This window comes from Nerophis ophidion, linkage group LG10 (assembly GCF_033978795.1).
Source record: "Nerophis ophidion isolate RoL-2023_Sa linkage group LG10, RoL_Noph_v1.0, whole genome shotgun sequence".
NCBI lineage: Eukaryota > Metazoa > Chordata > Actinopteri > Syngnathiformes > Syngnathidae > Nerophis > Nerophis ophidion.
This window is the reverse complement of record NC_084620.1, coordinates 19048968-19069624: the sequence shown is the minus strand read 5'-3', so window position 1 is coordinate 19069624 and position 20657 is coordinate 19048968. Positions and strand designations below refer to the sequence as shown.

Sequence of the window (20657 nt, the reverse complement as noted above, 5' to 3'; positions counted from 1 at the left end):
AAGTGAATTTTAGGCAAGTATATGTTAAAAAAAAAAAAAAGATATTAATCACATAAAATATATTTATAACACATTTTAATGGACATATATTAATATTTTTTATGAATTGGACAAGCGGTAGAAAATGGATCGATGGATGGATTAGTAATACATTTTTTCCCCATTATGACAAATGAGGCTTTGCTTTACCTGCCTACCCTGACCAGTCCCCCCCCCCACCCCCCCCCCCCCGCCCCCCCAAGGGAAAGGGGGGTAGAGCAGAAAAGAACAGAAACGGCAGATCAACAGGTCTAAAAGGGGGATCTATTTAAAGGCTAGAGTATACAAATTAGTTTTAAGATGGGACTTAAATGCTTCTACTGAGGTAGCATCTCGAACTATTACCGGTAGGAATATTCCAGAGCACTGGAGCCCGAATAGAAAACGCTCTATAGCCTGCAGACTTTTTGGGGGCTCTGGGAATCACTAATAAGCCGGAGTTCTTTGAACACAGATTTCCTGCCGGGACACATCTCCCGTCCAAAGGCAAAACCCAATAACTCAATTTTGGTCAAAACTGAGCTGATAATAATTTTGGAGTTCCTAGGTGATATGCTTTACATTAGTGTATGCCATATTGCAATTTGTTTCGTAAGTAAGCTGTTACGCGCATGCCAGGACCTAGCAACTACCACATGACCGCATAGATACAACAGAAAAACCTAGTATCTCAAGGGACCAATCGGAGCTTCTTTGTCAGTCGCCTTATTGTCTTTAATGAGACATTTGCACGAATGGGGGCCGACGGTCAACCTGATTATGTGATATTATGGCACGAGGGGATATTTGGAAGATTGGCCCAGGACGTTGCAAGCACCTTCATTAAATGTATTGTTCTTGATTCTTCCCCTTGCATACTCTTTTGGGCAGATAACTGTGGAGGTCAAAATAAAAACTGGACGCTGTACACGACTATTGCCCAATGTGCAAACGCAGAATGGGGCCCACCCGAGATTGTAATAAAATATCTGGAGAAAGGGCACACGTTCATGAGAGCAGATTCAATCCATGGCTTATTCCGCAAGAAAATGAAAGCTCAAGAAAACATCTATACGTTTGATGACTTTGTAAATCTTTGTAAGACAGCATCAAGATAGATTGGTTTTCCTTTGTTTTCTCAAAATCAGCCAGAAATTAGTTACTAGGTTTTGCCTTTGGACCGGAGATATGGTACAATACTATCGGCAAGATAGGATGGAGCTAGACCGCGTAGTATTTTATACATAAGTAATAAAACCTTAAAGTCACATCTTAAGTGCACAGGAAGCCAGTGCAGGTGAGCCAGTATAGGCGTAATACGATCAAACTTTATTGGTCTTGTCAAAAGTCTAGCAGCCGCAGTTTATTGTATTAGTGTTCTTAAAAATAAATAACCGGCCCCCAGACACATTTTTTTCTCTAAATGTGACCCAGGGCTGCTCTAACCACTATGTCCATATGCTGTAATTTGTCATTTGAGCTAAAAAAAATTGAATATGTGGTGAAAAATAAATAAATAAATAAATAAATAAATATATATATATATATATATAAATATATATATATATATATATATATATATATATATATACATATATATATGTATATATATGTATATATATATATATATATATATATATATATATATATATATATATATATATATATATATATATATATATATATATATGTATATGTGTAAAAAAAAATATATCCAAAAATGTCTGTTCCAATTTGGTTGTCGACCACGATGCATTTCTAGTTCGTACCTTGCAAATACTGATATGCATTTTTTCAGGGGAAGTAATTAGTAGTGAAGCTAATGTAGCCCCAGTATATACACTAGATTGCATCCTGTTGTAGTAACCCCCTTCCGCCTGCGAGGGGCGTGCTGTGCTCCGTCTCCATGCTGCAGGTGGTATGCAGCAGACTTCCGCTGACAGCAGAAAAAAACAGCGCGACTGTACTTTCACAATAAAATACCGAAGGGGTTGAAACAGCTGGCATGCTTTTACTTTGAAGCTAGCTTTGTTTGCCTTTTTTCCCTCTCCACACCCGCTTATCGCTGCAGGTGGTGCGCCTCGTCCAGGAGCGCCCACATCTGTTTTGAAGGAGAGCTGATTGCTGAAGGTGGCCGCAACGAAAAAAAAAAAGCTGCCTTTTGGTGTTTCCAACCTTGTGGATAAAGACAGAGGAAGAGACACGCATCTTGACTGGGAATTTGTTTTTTGTTGTTTTCCAACTCCTCAAAAAAAACAAAAATCCGGAGAATAACAGCGGGAAGACTGCAGCGAAACAGTAAGTAGGGACTTTTCTTGTCTTTCTTTGCCGCGATGACGTCTGGCGCTGATAGACACACACGGAGATGGGATGTTTGGGTTTGGTGTCTTTACGCAAACAATGCGTAAAGGGTTGGCAGGGAATTCGCCCTCTGCACTCTTTAGCACGTTGGAACAGCTAATATCATATATGTCAAAATGCCACGTGTGTGTGTGTGTGTGTGTGTGTGTGTGTGTGTGTGTGTGTGTGTGTGTGTGTGTGTGTGTGTGTGTGCGTACGTACGTACGTGTACGACAACGACAACATTTTGTCGCACACGATGACAAATGTGTGCTCCTCCTGTGTATTTTCACTCATGTTTGCCCTAACTAATTATTCACCTAATTATTTTTTTGTATTATTTGCGTTCGTATTTTGGACTTCATGCACAATTTCACTTGACGCACAAACATTTTGCACTTGTTGTCCTTCATTAGTCTCCATATGTTTTTGTTGTTGCAGATTTTCTTAGTCTTAGTGCATAATGAGATACGATGAGGCCACTCTTGCCTGCATGCATGGAGGGAAAAGCGAGACAATTGGCTTTCGTGATAGGACCCGATCCTGTTTTTAGAAGTGTGGCAGATAACCCTCCCCACCCTCCCCAAGTAAATGTGATCAACATGGTGTGTTAGTGAGGCGTGGAAGTGCAGCGTGTACTTATGACCAGGGGCGCCGAAAAGGGGGGTAAAGGAGTTGGATTCTAGGGGCCCATGATGGAGGGGGCCCAGAGAGGCCCCTAATGATGATAAAATTATAATACAGAGGGGTCCTGTAAAGATACAGGGGCGATGTAAAGATTATTTTCATGGGGCCCAAAATCCCTAGCGGCGCTCCTGCTTATGACACAGCTCCATTACCCCTGCTGTAAGTGCACACACACACAAACTTTATATGGGAATTGCACAGTTGCAGCAATATGAGTGGGGTGGGGTCATACATTCAAAAAGTCTGAAAAAATGAAGAGCAGCTGTGTCAAACTCTATCCATCCGTCTTCCTCCGCTTATCCGAGGTCGGGTCACGGGGGCAGCAGCCTAAGCAGGGAAGCCCAGACTTCCCTTTCCCCAGTCACTTCGTCCAGCTCCTGCCGGGGGATCCGGAGGCGTTCCCAGGCCAGTCGAGAGACATAGTCTTCTCAACGTGTCCTGGGTCTTCCTTGTGGCCTCCTACCGGTCGGACGTGCCTGAAAAACCTCCTGAGGGTGGCGCTCGCGTGGGATCGTGACCAGATGCCCGAACCACCTCATCTGGCTCCTCTCGATATGGAGGAGCTCCCCCCGAATGACAGAGCTTCTCACCCTATCTCTAAGGGAGAGCCTCGCCACCCGGTGGAGGAAGCTCATTTCTGTCGCTTGTACCCGTGATGTTGTCCTTTCGGTCATGACCCAAAGCTCATGACCATAGGTGAGGATGGGAACGTAGATCGACCCGTAAATTGAGAGCTTTGCCTTCCGGCTCAGCTCTTTCTTCACCACAACGGATCGATGCAGTGTTCCCATTACTGAAGACGCCGCACCGATCCGCCTGTCGAGCACTCCCCACAGGACTTCCCGGGGTACACGGTCGAATGCCTCCTCCAAGTCCACAAAGCACATGTAGACTGGTTGGGCAAACTCCCATGCACCCTCAATATTTTGCAACAGAAGGTAACCGAAATATGACTAAACTCTTTAGAGCTATGCACTTTCAATTAATCCACTCGTGTATGAGAATGCAGACTTTTTCACTACTTGTCTTTTAAGTCGTAAACTTCTCAGTTTCTGTTAGATTTTTTTTTTTTTTCCATTTTCCCATATGTCATCAAGCAGAGGTCGACACCGTTTGACCCCAACCTCTTGTCCCGAAACCAGAAAATGTTGAGTGCTCTGTGGATGTCGCAGCCCGGCCGTGATGGAGGCATTGTCTCCCATCTTTTCATCATCCTTCTTGATGGCGAGGCTGAATATTGGAGGGAAGCGAGAGTCGGAATTGGGTAATCTTGCTGTAATCCCTGGCACGGCGGGCCATAAGACGTGCAGTCTGCCTCATTAACTCCCTCCTTTGCCTTCTCCCGGCCTGGCCCTCATCCATCTTTGCCGCTCATCCGTCCGGCATGCCAGCAAGCAGAGAGGTTAAAGGAGCTTAGGGGAGCCATAAAGGCAGACACTTGCATAAAAAAGGGGAGGATATACACAATAGAGAAATGAAATATTCTCCCCTCCTACTCGCTCTCCGTTTCAGCGTACCGGAGGCTGATGATGGAAGACGTGCCCGCCCGTCTCTTCCTGCCGTACTTCTATCACTTTTCTCTTTTGATTAAGCGGCAAGGAAGGCCCATCGTGCACACTGAAGGACCGTTCATTGTCTCTGAATGATGGCGTGCATGAATTTGTCAGGGAGGACGATAGACCGAAGGCTGGGGGAAAGAGGGCGAGGAGTCACTGGTGGTTTATTGATCTGATCAGGTTACCTTTCCGCTCGGTTGCCATGGTCGCGGGATCCCTGCATCCAGCCTGGAATTTAGACCGTAGCCACAAATACATGGATAATTTAAAAAAAAAAAAAAAAAAAAATTCAATAATTTTTGCTTATTTGATTATTATACTGAATTGATCACATTTACAGTCGGAACGGGATTCATATGGCTCCATTCGTCACGGTTCACCTGACACATGAAATGTGACAAATTGGAGGGGTGCACTATCCATTTAATATCTTCAAATGCGTTTTGGGGCAATTTCAACTTTGACCACAGCGTCAGTAGCTATGTAGAGTGGCAATTTCCATCATTTTCAGCAAACTACATTGCAGAATGATCCTCTCCCTTTCTCTCATACGACATCCACCAAGGAAGGGGGCTATATCAATCCCTTTATTAAGCTGCTGACGTATGCAATATTGCATAATTTCCTGTTTTGGAAGTGAGTGATCTACCATTCATCCATTTGTGCCTATGGCTGACGGTGTTGTCAAACTGTGAATATTATTTTTTCTCCTGACTTAATCTTCTTGCTAAATTTCTGTTTAAACTGGTTTCTCTCTGTTTAATCATTTATTCTTTTCTTGTTTCACTATTTACTATTCAATCTATCTTAGCATTGCACCTATCATAGCTGTGTCCTTTCATCCTCCCTCGTTATATGTCCGTGCTATATCTGCATTTTAGAACCGCCCGTTTGAAACTGTTTAATTTACATAATCGATATTTGAACATTTGTCCATCGATTCAGAATCGCCCACATTTCAATAGTGATGCATCGACTAGTCGGTCGTTCTTTTCCACCTCGATTGGTGGCCATGTTTATCAACCAATCTTGCACATGTGCATGTCAGTCCGCTAAAAGCGTGTACACATTTTCGGGTGTTTCGGCTCAATGCCTTTAAAATTAGAGAAGGTATTTTTTAGAGCCATTGGGAAAAAATTCAAGTCTATATGGTGTCAGAAAGATAATATCACAGGCTACAGTAGGGGTGCATGTTTTGACTAATCTTCCCCCTGTAAAAACGAAGTAGGACTGCAACTAACATAAGCTTGATTTTTTTCGATAACTTATCTTTTTTTTTTGTTGCAGACGATTAAAAAAATACAAAAAAACATTTTTTTACATCTTGCTGCGGCTTACTTTTTGTCCCCATTAGCATCTGTAGCTTCCTCCTTATTTCCTTAACGAAGATTCGTAAACTAATGCTAGCAAGAGCGAGACATTTGTTCCAAAGAAATGTGTTTTCTCTTGTTTAGATTTGCATCAACTGGCATGGAACAAATGACTGCACACTGCAAAGTTTGTTTTAAAAAGGCATCAGCACGACAAACCTATTGCAGCATCTGAAACAGAATCCTCCAGCCGAGTGCAGGAAAGGCCACTCTTCACAAGACTTATCAAGGACCTTTTTGTATTATTAGGTCCATCAGTGCTAAATATTATAAACTTATCACTTTCCTCGGGCACTGTTCCCCTAGCATTCAAAAAAGCGGTTATTCATCCTCTCCTTAAAAGACCGAACCTCGATCCTGACCTCATGGTAAACTACCAGTTCCCTTTATTTCGAAAATCCTCCAAAAAATTGTTGCAGAGCAGCTAAATGAACACTTAGCGTTTAACAATCTATGTTAAACCTTTCAATCCGGTTTCAGGGCAAATCACTCTACCAAGACAGCCCTCATAAAATTGACTAATGATCTATTGCTAACGATGGATTCTGATGCGTCATCTATGTTGCTGCTCCTCGATCTTAGCGCTGTTTTCGATACCGTCGATCATAATATTTTATTAGAGCGTATCAAAACACGAATTGGTATGTCAGACTCAGCCCTGTCTTGGTTTAACTCATATCTTACTGACAGGGTGCAGTGCGTCTCCCATAATAGTATGACCTCGGACTATGTTAAGGTAGCGTGTGGAGTTCCCCAGGGTTCAGTCCTTGGCCCTGCACTCTTCAGCAGCTACATGCTGCCGCTGGGTGACGTCATACGCACATACGGTATTAGCTTTCACTGCTATGCTGATGACACCCAACTCTACATGCCCCTAAAGCTGACCAACACGCCGGACTGTAGTCAGTTCGAAGCGTGTCTTAATGAAATTAAACAATGGATTTCCGCTAACTTTTTGCAACTTAATGCCAAAAAAACGGAAATGCTGATTATCGGTCCTGCTAGACACCGACCTCTATTTAATAATACAACTTTAACATTTGACAACCAAATAATAAGACAAGGTGACTCGGTAAAAAATCTGGGTATTATCTTCGACCCAACTCTCTCCTTTGAGTCACACATTAAAAGCGTTACTAAAACGGCCTTCTTTCATCTCCGTAATATCGCTAAAATTCGCTCCATTTTGTCCACTAAAGACGCCGAGATCATTATCCATGCGTTTGTTACGTCTCGTCTCGATTACTGTAACGTATTATTTTCGGGTCTCCCCATGTCTAGCATTAAAAGATTACAGTTGGTACAAAATGCGGCTGCTAGACTTTTGACAAGAACAAGAAAGTTTGATCATATTACGCCTGTACTGGCTCACCTGCACTGGCTTCCTGTGCACTTAAGATGTGACTTTAAGGTTTTACTACTTACGTATAAAATACTACACGGTCTAGCTCCAGCCTATCTTGCCGATTGTATTGTACCATATGTCCCGGCAAGAAATCTGCGTTCAAAAGACTCCGGCTTATTAGTGATTCCTAGAGCCCAAAAAAAGTCTGCGGGCTATAGAGCGTTTTCCGTTCGGGCTCCAGTACTCTGGAATGCCCTCCCGGTAACAGTTCGAGATGCTACCTCAGTAGAAGCATTTAAGTCTCACCTTAAAACTCATCTGTATACTGTAGCCTTTAAATAGACCGCCTATTTAGACCAGTTGATCTGCCGCTTCTTTTCTTTCTCCTATGTCCCCCCCCTCCCTTGTGGAGGGGGTCCGGTCCGATGACCATGGATGAAGTACTGGCTGTCCAGAGTCGAGACCCAGGATGGACTGCTCGTCGGGACCCAGGATGGACCGCTCGCCTGTATCGGTTGGGGACATCTCTACGCTGCTGATCCGCTTGAGATGGTCTCCTGTGGACGGGACTCTCGCTGCTGTCTTGGATCCGCTTGAACTGAACTCTCGTGGCTGTGTTGGAGCCACTATGTATTGAACTTTCACAGTATCATGTTAGACCCGCTCGACATCCATTGCTTTCGGTCCCCTAGAGGGGGGGGGGGTTGCCCACATCTGAGGTCCTCTCCAAGGTTTCTCATAGTCAGCATTGTCACTGGCGTCCCACTGGATGTGAATTCTCCCTGGCCACTGGGTGTGAGTTTTCCTTGCCCTTTTGTGGGTTCTTCCGAGGATGTTGTAGTCGTAATGATTTGTGCAGTCCTTTGAGACATTTGTGATTTGGGGCTATATAAATAAACATTGATTGATTGATTGATTGACAAGACGAGCAAGACCAAAACAACTAACAAACTCCGGCTAAAAATCACGGTATGGTGATAAAGAAGCACAATCGAGAACAATCACGAAAGCAGTCGCGCTGCATGTACAATAAAAAAGCCTTCATTTAACCATTTATTAAAAGTCCTCTCAATATTTTACTTAAATATGTATCCACATATAATGCATTATACTATATATTTATGTACAGAAGTATAAGTTGAAGACAGAAGTTTTACGTTTGCAGTTTAGTAATCACAATGTACTTTTATATATGGTCCAAAAACAAATAAGAATTGTTCAACTATTTAAAATTTTCAAACTAAGAGTGTTTAATCCAAAAAAAATAAACTCGTTTTGAATTATCGCTGGCATTTGTATGCATTAGTTTCTTTAAACCGTCGGGGGGAATCTAAAAATTGTAAATCGAATTTTTGCTGAAAAAAAATTGGACATTTTATTTCTAGACGTACTTTAATTCTTGACCAATCAGTGATTATTTTTTTCAATTAATTGACTCAATGAATTATTTCCTACATGATCACACGTTTTAGTCCAAGACTTGATTTTAACTTATTTTAAAAATATGTCATACTAAATTGTAACAAAACAAAACATACATTACTAAGGAATTCATGGTTTGATTGAATTACACGGCTTGCCACACCAGACCGTGCCTTATTTTGAATATTTTGGTGTAATTTTCCCTTTCCTGCAGCTGCTTTACGCCTGCCTTTGAGCACTTTTACCCTCACCTGTTTTCTGTTTGTGATTACTAATTAGCACTATATAAGTTGAGCTTGTGACAGCATTTGGTTGTCGATACGTTATTCACTGGACACTATAGCCAATTTTTTCCATGCTGAGCTCAAGTATGCACATACTTTGTGGATGCCGATTGCTTCACATATCCTGTAAGTGTTTTTGCTGTGTTCCAGCATTTCGTTTTGTTTCCTTCATAGTCTGCCCGGTCAAAGCACTTCCCTGTTGCTCTTGTTTTTTGTTTGTTTAATCAAAAAATACCCTTTTTACTGCACGCTGCCTCCTTGTTTGTCTGCATTTTAAAATCACTACAACCTTTGTCGTCTCAAACGACATCGCTTGACACCCCAAAAATACATTTTCTTCTGCACTGTTAGTATTATTTATCTGCCATCAGCAATCTACTATAATAATCTGGCAAAACATATTTCTTATGAAAATAACAAATCATTTTGTCTGCCACTATTTACCACAAGGAATTAAAGTGTTAACATACAGATTGCTTAGTCAGATTAGCCATTTTTCTTGAAAATAAAAGCACATTAAAATTGTATTACCGTATTTTTCAAACTATAAAGCGCAGCAGATTATAAAGCACACTGCCGATGGATGGGTCTGTTTGGGTCTTTTTTCATGCACAAGGCGCATTAGATTGAGGCGCATGTTTTTCTACATTCAAAGCACTTCATAGTGGTCTACATAACATGTAATGGTGGTTATTTGTTCAGCATTTCTCAGAGAATGTTTTACAGACCGTGATGTGATGTCAAGCAGTTTTCTGAATGTATTTTTAGGATACGCCGTTTGGTGCGTGGGTCTTATTTACGTGGCTCCACTTCCACAGTGCCTTCTTCCCGTAATCTTTGTTGTAGTTAACGCTTACATAGCTAGTCTACTGACCGATAAGTTACAAATGTACGCTAATTTGTATTAGAAATTAACAACAAGAGGATAGAGGAAAAGGATAATCAATCAATCAATCAATGTTTATATTAATAGCCCTGAATCACTAGTGTCTCGAAGGGCTGCATGTCTTCTAACAGGTGCCATTTTTCAGGTCCTTACACACACACCATGATAACACCTCCATGTCGAAGCACATTACGTCTAACTATGTTAGCCGTAATGCTCCAACAGCAGTCCATTAAGCGTTGCAGCTTTGTAGCTTACTAAAGCCGTACAAAAATATTCTGACAGATTTGAGCGCCGTGTGTACTGTTCTATATTTTCAATGAAACATCACATTTTTCGTCCAGTCATTCATTGGAAAAAGCTGCATTCAACGTGTAGTCCACTCGTATCTCCTATGTGTGACTACCATCTACTGTTCACACTTATTACACCATGTACCATGTAAAAAAAGGTAAACAAAACAGAAATAATTCATACACAAGGCATACTGGTTTATAAGGCGCACTGTTCATTTTTGAGAAAATGAAAGGTGTTTAAGTGCGTCTTTAAAGCCCCCCCCCAAAAAAAGGGACTTATGAACAATAACAAATATTTGTCGACAGGTCTTTATTGTTGATTTATGTGGACTAACTGTTGCAGCCGTATTTCAGAGCAGAATATTTATTGCATGGAGGGGTCTCATTTTTTTCATGACTGCTTCAGGTGGTTTCCTATTTTGCCGGCTCATATGTCCAACCTCAGCTTTCTGACTAGCTCAAAGGGCTAAGGAGTTGAGGGTTACAGCACCACCTGCTGTTCTGGCATGCACGTGACAGCCATAAGTGCTTTGAGGCTCGTCTCGCTGGTGTCGGCCACATAGGGAATCTCACAAAATTGTCGTGTGATGGCGGCAATTGAGTTCAAAGCACAGCAAACACATTTAATAATGTGCCTTTGGTCTTCCTAATTGGGGGAACCGTTGAGGGAGACTTCTGGATCTGGTCCCAGTGTATTCCACCAAGATTAGGTCATGAATTCATTCAGCGCGGCTCCCCGCAAGAACATTTTAATCTTTGATGAGGTTTTTTTGTTTAAATATATATTTTTATTCCTCCCTCAAATATGTATTCCCAGAACTATTTTTCATATCAGAGTAACGCTGCAAAAAGCAGGCACTGCCAATGAATTAATGAAGATGGGCTTTGTAGCCTCCAGTCTAATTTTGAATATTTGCTGAACCGCATTTCTCAGCCTTTTGACAGCGTAAGTCAGATTCTTGGACGTATGCTTGGATGCGCTCTTTCAGTGAACGGCACTTACCCTTGGTACACAAAATTCTGGACATCCACCTTAATCTTACCACAACAATTAAAAAAATGTTTCTTGCAACGTTAAATTCCGAGAGCAACAAGCGGTAGAACATGGATTGATGGATATTAGGAAGGCCCTTTTCTGTGCATGTGACCTGTGACATCACACACACTTCTAGAAGAATTGAACAACAACATGCCCAAGTCACACTCCAATATCTGATGCACGTCATTTCCCAGATGAGAAGAAGCAATGATTGGCTTCCCCTGGTGCAAAGTGGAGCAGGTTGTGTAATGGCTATATGGGACACACAAGAGTTTTACGCTCATAATTGAGGAGTGGGTGTTAGTAACTAATCCGTGTGCTGTGGGATATCACTCATCCACACAATTTCCAGTTTTGCATAATCATACAGTTTGTTTGCATAACACTCGCACGGCTAACTATAGCCTGCAGTGTGGCGCAAAGGGAAAATGAAACTTAATTCTGATCTATAGCGTTAGAAGGATGGGCATTTAGGGATACAAAGCTTTTCCTTTGAACTTTACACGTTGGAAACATTCTATGGTCACTTTAGGACGGAGAAAAGTTGTTTTGAGTGGAAATATTTGAATTATACCTCCTATTTGTGCCCAGTTTACAGTACTTCTTAAACCCCCAGTCTACTCTGGTAGGAGTAACATGAATCCATATGTGACAACAGTTTGGTATTTCCTGCAATTGTAAAGTCACGGTTCGGTTCATTTGTACATCAAGGAAACAAAACGCATAACGCAAAACTGCATAACTTCAGAGTAAACACTTTTAAAGGCCTACTGAAATGAGATTTTCTTATTTAAACGGGGATAGCAGGTCCATTCTATGTGTCATACTTGATCATTTTGCGATAATGCCATATTTTTGCTGAAAGGATTTAGTAGAGAACATCCACGATAGAGTTCACAACTGGAGAAAAGCCCTGCCTCTACCGGAAGTCGCAGAAGATGACGTCACATGTTGAGGGCTCCTCATATATTCACATTGATTTTAATGGGAGCCTCCAACAAAAACAGCTATTCAGACCGAGAAAACGACAATTTCCCCATTAATTTGAGCGAGGATGAAAGATTCGTGTTTGAGGATATTGATAGCGACGGACTACAAAAAAGAAAGTTTAAAAAAAAAAATGCGATTGCAATCGCTTTGTATTGAGACGATTTCATATGTTTTTAGAGACATTTACTAAGATAATTCTGGGAAAGCCCTTATCTTTCTATTGTGTTGCTAGTGTTTTAGTGAGTTATACAGTACCTGATAATCAACCTATGTTCTATGCACTTGTATTCGTCTATTTAATGTATTACATTGGGAAGGCTTAGTATAACCAAACAGGAGACTTCACCGACAGAAGAGTGTTTTCAAGCTATGGCTGGTACTTGGCACAATAGCTAGTCAAATACTGTTGGACTGCAGTGTATTTGTTTACCAAATGGACACATGATAATGAGCAGTTATACTACCTGCTCCTCACTCACTTTGTGTGCCTATATAATGTACTATATGTTCTGCAAAAAAATCGAATTACATATAAAAAAAAACTGTACAGAATATTTCTGTCAAGCACTTTTAAGAGTGTGATGCAACTCTACTAAAAGCAAAAACTATTTGCTCTCATATATGAGAGCAACCGAGGGCTCTCAGCAGGTTAAGGTTAAATGATTACCAAGAGCCTTTCTCTCAAAAATAAATGGATAAATGCTGCTTTTGACACCACGCCATGTTAATTTAATTATTGTCTTATTCAATTGTTTGCTTTATCGTTTCTCTTTTTAGAAGAAACATCTGAATGTGTCCTCATGCTATGTCTTACAATCACCTTAAAGGCCTACTGAAATGAGATTTTCTTATTTAAACGGGGATAACAGGTCCATTCTATGTGTCATACTTGATCATTTCGCGATATTGCCATATTTTGGCTGAAAGGATTTAGTAGAGAACATCCACGATAAATGTTCGCAACTTTTGCTTGCTAACAGAAAAGCCCTGCCTCTACCGGAAGTCGCAGACGATGACGTCACATGTTGATGGCTCCTCACATCTTCACATTGTTTTTAATGGGAGCCTCCAACAAAAACAGCTATTCGGACCGAGAAAACGACAATTTCCCCATTAATTTGAGCGAGGATGAAAGATTCGTGTTTGAGGATATTGATAGCGACAGACTAGAAAAAAAAAACCCAATTGCATTGCGATGTATTCAGATGTTTTTAGACACCTTTACTAGGATCATTCTGGGAAATCCCCTATCTTTCTATTGTGTTGCTAGTGTTTTAGTGAGTTTAAATAGTACCTGATAATCGGAGGTGTGTGTCCACGGGTGTGTTGACGCGCAGTGTCTCAGGGAAGTCGACGGCAGCTGTATGGGCGGCACAAGCTCAGCTGATCTCCGGTAAGAAGCGACTTTTTACCACAATTTTCTCACCTAAACCTGCTGGTTGACATTCGGTCGGGATACATGTTCGCTGTGATCCATAGTAAAGTTTCACCTCTGTGAATTTTAAACAAGGAATCACCGTGTGGCTAAAGATTAAAGCTTCCTAACTCCATCTTTCTACTTTGACTTTTCTGTTATTAATTGAACAAATTGCAAAGGATTCAGCAACACAGATCTCCAAAATACTGTGTAATTATGCGGTTAAAGCAGACGACTTTTAGCTGTGTGTGTGCGCAGCGCTCATATTTCCTAACAGTCCGTCACGTCAAGTGTACACGTCATTACGCGAGGTTTTCAAGAAGAAACTCCCGGGAAATTTAAAATTGCAATTTAGTAAACTAAAAAGGCAGTATTGGCATGTGTTGCAATGTTAATATTTCATCATTGATATATAAACTATCAGACTGCGTGGTGGGTAGTAGTGGGTTTCAGTAGGCCTTTAAGTGTCCAAAATGTCTCTGATGCTCCGCTTGTTCGTCATGCACAAACCAGACACGTTAGTGCTGAGTTACCACATCGCTGCAGTCCCAAGTGAGAAAACTGAAAGTCTGATCGTGTCCGAAGCATCTCAGCCTCTTGTTATTGTGCAATTAGTTAGGAAAATAACAGAAAACAAAAAGCCCATTTGATGTTAATCAATGTTCAAGGTGGCGGTGGTTCTAAAAATCAATGGAGTAGTGACGTTACAAGATCATGCTTTTCAATTCATTACTTTAAAATTAAATAAGTCCAAACTGTTTCGGGCTCACAGCCACACTCCCAATCAGTGGTGCTAATTGTAGGGGTTTAGCACTTAGCAGGTTTCCAAGCACATCCCCCGCCTTCACTCTTTCATCACACACATTCTAAAATGGAGCAGTCCAAGATTCTTTTCAGCGTTTGACGCCTCTTCCAAGCTGCTGTGACGCACTGTTTGGCCCGGTAGATTTGCGATTGGCACGTATGGGTGACATGCACCTTCTATTCTTCTGGTGAGCTCCTGGCATAATTCAGCAATTTGAGACGCCGCCTGGTGTACGGCAAGCTGTGGTGTGTGTGTGTGTCACGCAGATGGTGTTAGCAGCAGATACGCTCAGGCCTATTTTGACAGAATGGGAATGTATTAGACATTGCCAGCATAAGAAATTGGCCTGTCACCCAAATTAATGTTTGACAATTGAGCTTGGACAAAATTAGCAACATACCATATTCATTTATTTTTCTCAGATTTGGGCCAAAAAGAGTAGTTTTGTGCAGTAGTTTACACGCTAGGTTAAAACAGGTCACATTGTTTATGTTGTAATCTTGCAAAAGAACACAGTTAGCTGCACAATCATGCACAGGAGAATGTGTTCAACTGCATGCAAACACGTTTTAAAAAAGCTGAAAGAGTCTCCTGAATTCAGCACCACTGATAGCTCACAGAGGTGCTGTTCTATCAGCACCAGCTTATTTCTTTGTTGCCCTGAGTCGCTGTTTAGTGGTTACACTTCTCACGCAACTAGGAATTAATGGCAGGCCATGAAACGACACAGTCAAGCCCATCTGTAGGAGCCAAACAAAGGTTGTGTGTGTCTTGGGCTATCTCAGGCTGCTTTTTTTCCTCTCCCCCTATTTCATTATTGACTCTTGTGATGCCAGTGGGAAGGTCTTACAGCCCATGTGGGACAAGACTACTATGATTATATCTGATTTACGGCCCTCGGCCCTCCTAGTGACGAGCATGCACACTTTCCTCCTCTTCACACACACACACACACACACACACATTTTCTCTCTCACAAACACACACTTACTTTTCCCCAGTCACACATCACTTTTCTGCCTTATTCTCCTGGAATTAAGCAGTATAATTTAGAGCAGCATCATGTGGGCTTAAGGCATACAGATGCGGACTGGAGCTGTTTGATGTTTGGGTTGCTGCTCTTAGCACCAGGTCACAGCGTGAGTGTGAGGGCTGCAATAAATACACTAAGCTGCTTTGAAATGCTTCAAAACAACTGCACAATGGCGACTGTTCTCAGTGTGCAGTGGCGGTAAAGGCTGCATCATTTTCAGAATACACAAATGTGATGTCATGCACAGTGCAGAGAGGCGTGCATCATGCATATGCAAGCGTTTCGTGTCCCCGGCTCATGTCCTCGGGTCTTACCTGTCACCCAAAGAACAGTAAAGTCTCTTTGCTGATGCAGCAACTGAGGCGTCACCTTTGCCGTGCAGATGGTCCTGAAAGGCCGTGGCACTGTGTAGAAACAGCTGCTGCCCGCAGAAAGAAAGCGAGGTGACAGAAAGGGAAGGCTTTAGATGGTAAACATGTGGTGGTGTTTGCAGGCCGTATGTGTGCTCTTCACTTTGTGGCAACTGTATGGTACTTTCACAATATAATGTGTCCCAGTATGTTATAATCACAGCTTAGTAAGTACCTTTAGTTTTTAGGTTATTAAGGTCCTCCCCAGTGCCTGGGGAATCTGGGGTGGGCTCTCCTGTTTCTGGGGCTGAGGTTGCTGAGGTAGTTAAAAAGCTCCTCGGTGGCAAGGCCCCAGGGGTGGATGAGGTCCGCCCGGAGTTCCTTAGGGCTCTGGATGCTGTGGGGCTGTCTTGGTTGACAAGACTCTGCAGCATCGCATGGACATCGGGGGCGGTACCTCTGAATTGGCAAACCGGGGTGGTGGTCCCTCTCTTTAAGAAGGGGGCCCGGAGGGTGTGTTCCAACTGTCGTGGGATCACACTCCTCAGCCTTCCCGGTAAGGTTTATTCAGGTGTACTGGAGAGGAGGCTACGCCGGATAGTCGAACGTCGGATTCAGGAGGAACAGTGTGGTTTTCGTCCTGGTCGTGGAACTGTGAACCAGCTCTATACTCTCGGCAGGGATCTTGAGGGTGCATGGGAGTTTGCCCAACCAGTCTACATGAGGGTTGGGTCTCCGCCAAGGCTGCCCTTTGTCACCGATTCTGTTCATAACTTTTATGGACAGAATTTCTAGGCGCAGTCAAGGCGTTGAGGGGTTCCGGTTTGGTGGCCGCGGGATTAGGTCTCTGCTTTTTGCAGATGATGTGGTCTTTATGGCCTGGATCTCCAGCTCTCACTGGATCGGTTCGCAGCCGAGTGTGAAGCGACCAGAATGAGAACCAGCACCTCCAAGTCCGAGTCCATGGTTCTCTCCCGGCAAATCGTGGAGTGCCATCGCCGGGTTGGGGAGGAGACCTTGCCCCAAGTGGAGGAGTTCAAGTACCTAGGAGTCTTTGTTCACGAGTGGGGGAAGAGTGGATCGTGAGAACGACAGGCGGATTGGTGCGGCGTCTTTAGTAACAAGAACACAAAACACAGCAAAAACAATATACAAAGTCTGACTTGTTATGGCAGGTCCTGACAAAATGAAGGCTTCGACCAAAGAGGGTCCTCCAGCTCTGGCTTCTCCTTGGCACTGTCGCTAACCAAAAACTGTTCTACAGTGTATTTGTTTACCAAGTGGTTATGATACTAAGGACGGTAATACTTCCTGTCCCTCACTTATACCGTATGGGTAATTGGTATTCCTCTGTACAGTACCGAAAAATGTGATTAGGTATGTTTATATTACACCCTCATTAAGTACATATTTGTATACAAATATCCCTGCTGGAACCTGAACTAAAGTCTGCTACATTCAGTGTTTGGTGGTAGTTCGCTGGAATTAGTAAAGCTACGTAGCTTGACTACATTTTGTAGTTGCGTGGCGGTAGTGTCGCATCTTTTTGAACCAGTCGCAATTCCAGTAGCAGGAAGCAAAATCATAACAGAAACATGACAACAAGAAAGTCAGAGACAGACGGAAGCTTCTAACTGACAACTCAAAAAAAAAAGAGAAACTGACTTGAATTTCGCAAAGGGATTCTATGTGCAGATTTTTTCTTTTAGTGAGTAAGACGTCGTTCAGGAAACCCGCATTACTGTAACTCCTTGGCCATATTTAGACACATTTATGTATGAAAAAAACAACAGTTTTGTTTTTGTTTATATATATATATGTATATATATATATGTATGTATATATATATATATATATCTATGTATATATATATGTATATATATATATATATGTATGTATGTATATATATATGTATGTATGTATATATATATGTATGTATGTATATATATATGTATATGTGTGTGTGTGTGTGTGTGTGTGTGTGTGTGTGTGTGTACGTATGTATATATATATGTATACGTGGCGCAGTGGGAGAGTGGCCGTGCGCAACCCGAGGGTCCCTGGTTCAAATCCCACCTAGTACCAACCTCGTCACGTCCGTTGTGTCCTGAGCAAGACCCCCCCCCCCCTACCCCCCCGCCACCAGGGGACCGAAAGCAATGGCTGTCGAGCGGATCTAACATGATATTGTGAAAGTCCAATCCATAGTGGATCTAACATAACCGTGAGAATCCAGACCAAAGTAGATCCAATATAGTAGCGAGATCCAATATAGTAGCGTCCAAAGCGGAGCCGGATCAGCAGCGCAGAGATGTCCCCAACCGATACACAGGCGAGCGGCGAGTTAATAGTAATGGCCCGTATTTTTTCCATTTGTACACTCAGTATCATTAACATTGCCCATGGTCCATAGATAGAAATGCCTTTATCAAATGCATGTCAAACTGGAGGTCCATGAAATTAAAATGGGTGATGATAATCACTGCTAGAGCCGTAATACCTGCAAATCTTCTCTTATGGGATTCCCTGGCGTATCTTTTCAAATGAGGGTCCATGGAGCTAATGTGTGTTGATCTAATATGCATTATTGATGTAGCAATCTACTTTTTCTGTGTAGCTTGCTACAATACTCTGGGGATAGCTTCCCCTGTATCTTAGCTACATTGAATCCAGTAGACAAGCTTACATTATTCAAGTTGCTTGCCCGTCACTGGCTATGGTGCATGTTAGGGCTGGGCGATATATCGATATACACGATGTATCGTGGGTTTGTCTCTGTGCGATATAGAAAAGGACTATATTTTTATGTTCGATTGTACATTCTCTCGCAGTTGCTTTTAGCTGCGGGCATTACACTACAGGCTCTTCCCACTCCTCCTTGTGTCTACTTATCACAGACAGCAAGTGCACCTTCTTACATCAACATACAACAACACTTACATATGTCACATACTGTCACGTCTTACGTCACATACGTATATGCCCTCGTGGAGCATGGGTAACAGTAGCTGTGGTACTAGCAGTAACAAATGAAGGAGGAATTAATTCCCAAGAAAAACAGCAGGGAGTCCATCGTCTGGTGGTGGTTTAGCTTCAAGTGAGAATATGTCGAACAGACAACTTTAATTTGTCAAGTGCGGGGCACAAGCGTTGCTACCAAAAGTATCATTAATGCTAATTTGTAGCATCATTTGAAAAGTCACCTACGAGAGATTGAAGAGTGCTTACTCCACATGTCAACATCTCCATTCGGTGCCACACGCCCACACCATCAAAATGCCAAGGCAAACATTTCCAGACCAACACCGTATGAAAAAAACAGTCAACAACAAAAGGAGATAATGTCCGCAGTAAACTACCACATAGTGAAGGACACACACTATTTGATTTCCTATAATGCAGCTCATATTTGTTTGACAGTTATTGAAATAATTTGTGTGACATCATGCACAAAAGTACACTTTGTTTTGAACTATTGTAGTGGCGTTCTGTACAAAAAGTGCTCTTTAGTGTTTTGATATGTCATCTCAGTGACATGCACAAAATTGCACTAATAGCTTGTTTTAAAATGTCTGACAATCTTACCCTTTGTTTTGAAATGACACAAATTTCTGATTTCTGATCTGTTTGTGCTACTGCTTAACTGTTTAGTAAATACAGTTTTGGTCAATTTACTTAGTTGTGATTTCCTTCTCTGCATGAAAGTTTAAAATGAGCAATTATTGATGCAGTATGAACAAGAATGTTTTAATGTAGACACATAGAATCATCATACTGCTGTGATTATATGTATCAAGTGTTCATTCAAGGCTAAGGCAAAATATCAATATATACATCGTATCGTGATATGGCCTAAAAATATCAAGATATAAAAAAAAAAAGGCCATATCGCCTAGCCCTAGTGCATGTATTTTACATCTGAGCACTTTATTATGGCGCACTACTTACTCAAACCTCCAATATTCAGCAGGGTGAAGTGGAGTCAGTTGCACATATCGCTTCCGCTCTGTTAGTCCAAAGGAGCGAATAATATTGGAGAAGAGTGAGAGTTAACTGTCGGGAGAGAGAGGAAGTTTCGCCAACAGTGCTTTAACATTGACTCACCTTGGTTGCGTGTCCTTTTTTTCCTATGCCTTCCTGCTGCTTAATAACTTTAGTAGCCTCCAGGGTAGGGCTAATGTTATTGTTGACGTTTGTGCATGTGCGGCTGGCAAATAATATTCACCTCTAAGTGTAATCACCTCTTGTAGCTCGTGTGGCTTGTCACTAATGTATTTTGGGGGCACATGCATACACGTAATGAGTAAATATTCAATCGGGGAGTTAGAACAAACCCCTTAGTCTGATTGCCTTATCTTATCGGAAAATATTGAAACATAAAAACATTGCAGCTATCCATTCCCATTAGAGGCGAGGGGACTGTAAGAGGTACCAAAAGCTGAGGGTTTGGAACAGGACACATCTCAGTGTTGTGTTAAAAGATGAGGGAGGCAAGGGACGAAGCTGCAATGTCGTGTTAAATGCTCAACATGCTACTTTTCACTGCAGAGGTTTCCCAGAACCTGCAGGCTGTTTCCTTTTTGCATCTGAGTTTCCAGAGGTGGGTGGAGGCAGACAACTATGTCATGTAGCTTGCTCCATTTTTCCTGGTTGGCATAGCTGAGCCAAGTGCAAATGTACTTATTGTATTAAAAAAAATATGCACGGGCTGTTACGGACCTGACGTGATGGACCCTGACAACATGGCCGCAGGCTGCATGACAATATAAGAGAGCTGCTCAATTCTCACACATGCTTTTTCTTTCCCCTGAATTCACAC

The 20657-nt window shown here is 42.1% G+C and overlaps 1 protein-coding gene across 7 annotated transcripts in view; it reads left to right on the top strand.

Annotated features, from left to right (window-relative positions):
* The first annotated feature begins 2066 nt into the window (after positions 1-2066).
* Positions 2067-20657, top strand: part of LOC133560314 (neurexin-2-like) — a 1077892-nt gene continuing 1059301 nt past the window's right edge. For 5 of the 7 annotated variants that reach the window (XM_061912738.1, XM_061912736.1, XM_061912737.1 and 2 more), the window contains exon 1: positions 2069-2316. The gene's annotated coding sequence lies outside the window, so the exon portion shown is untranslated. Of the gene's footprint in view, positions 2317-20657 lie in introns of all 7 variants that reach the window. The other 2 variants (XM_061912740.1, XM_061912739.1) reach the window with 2 other exon arrangements.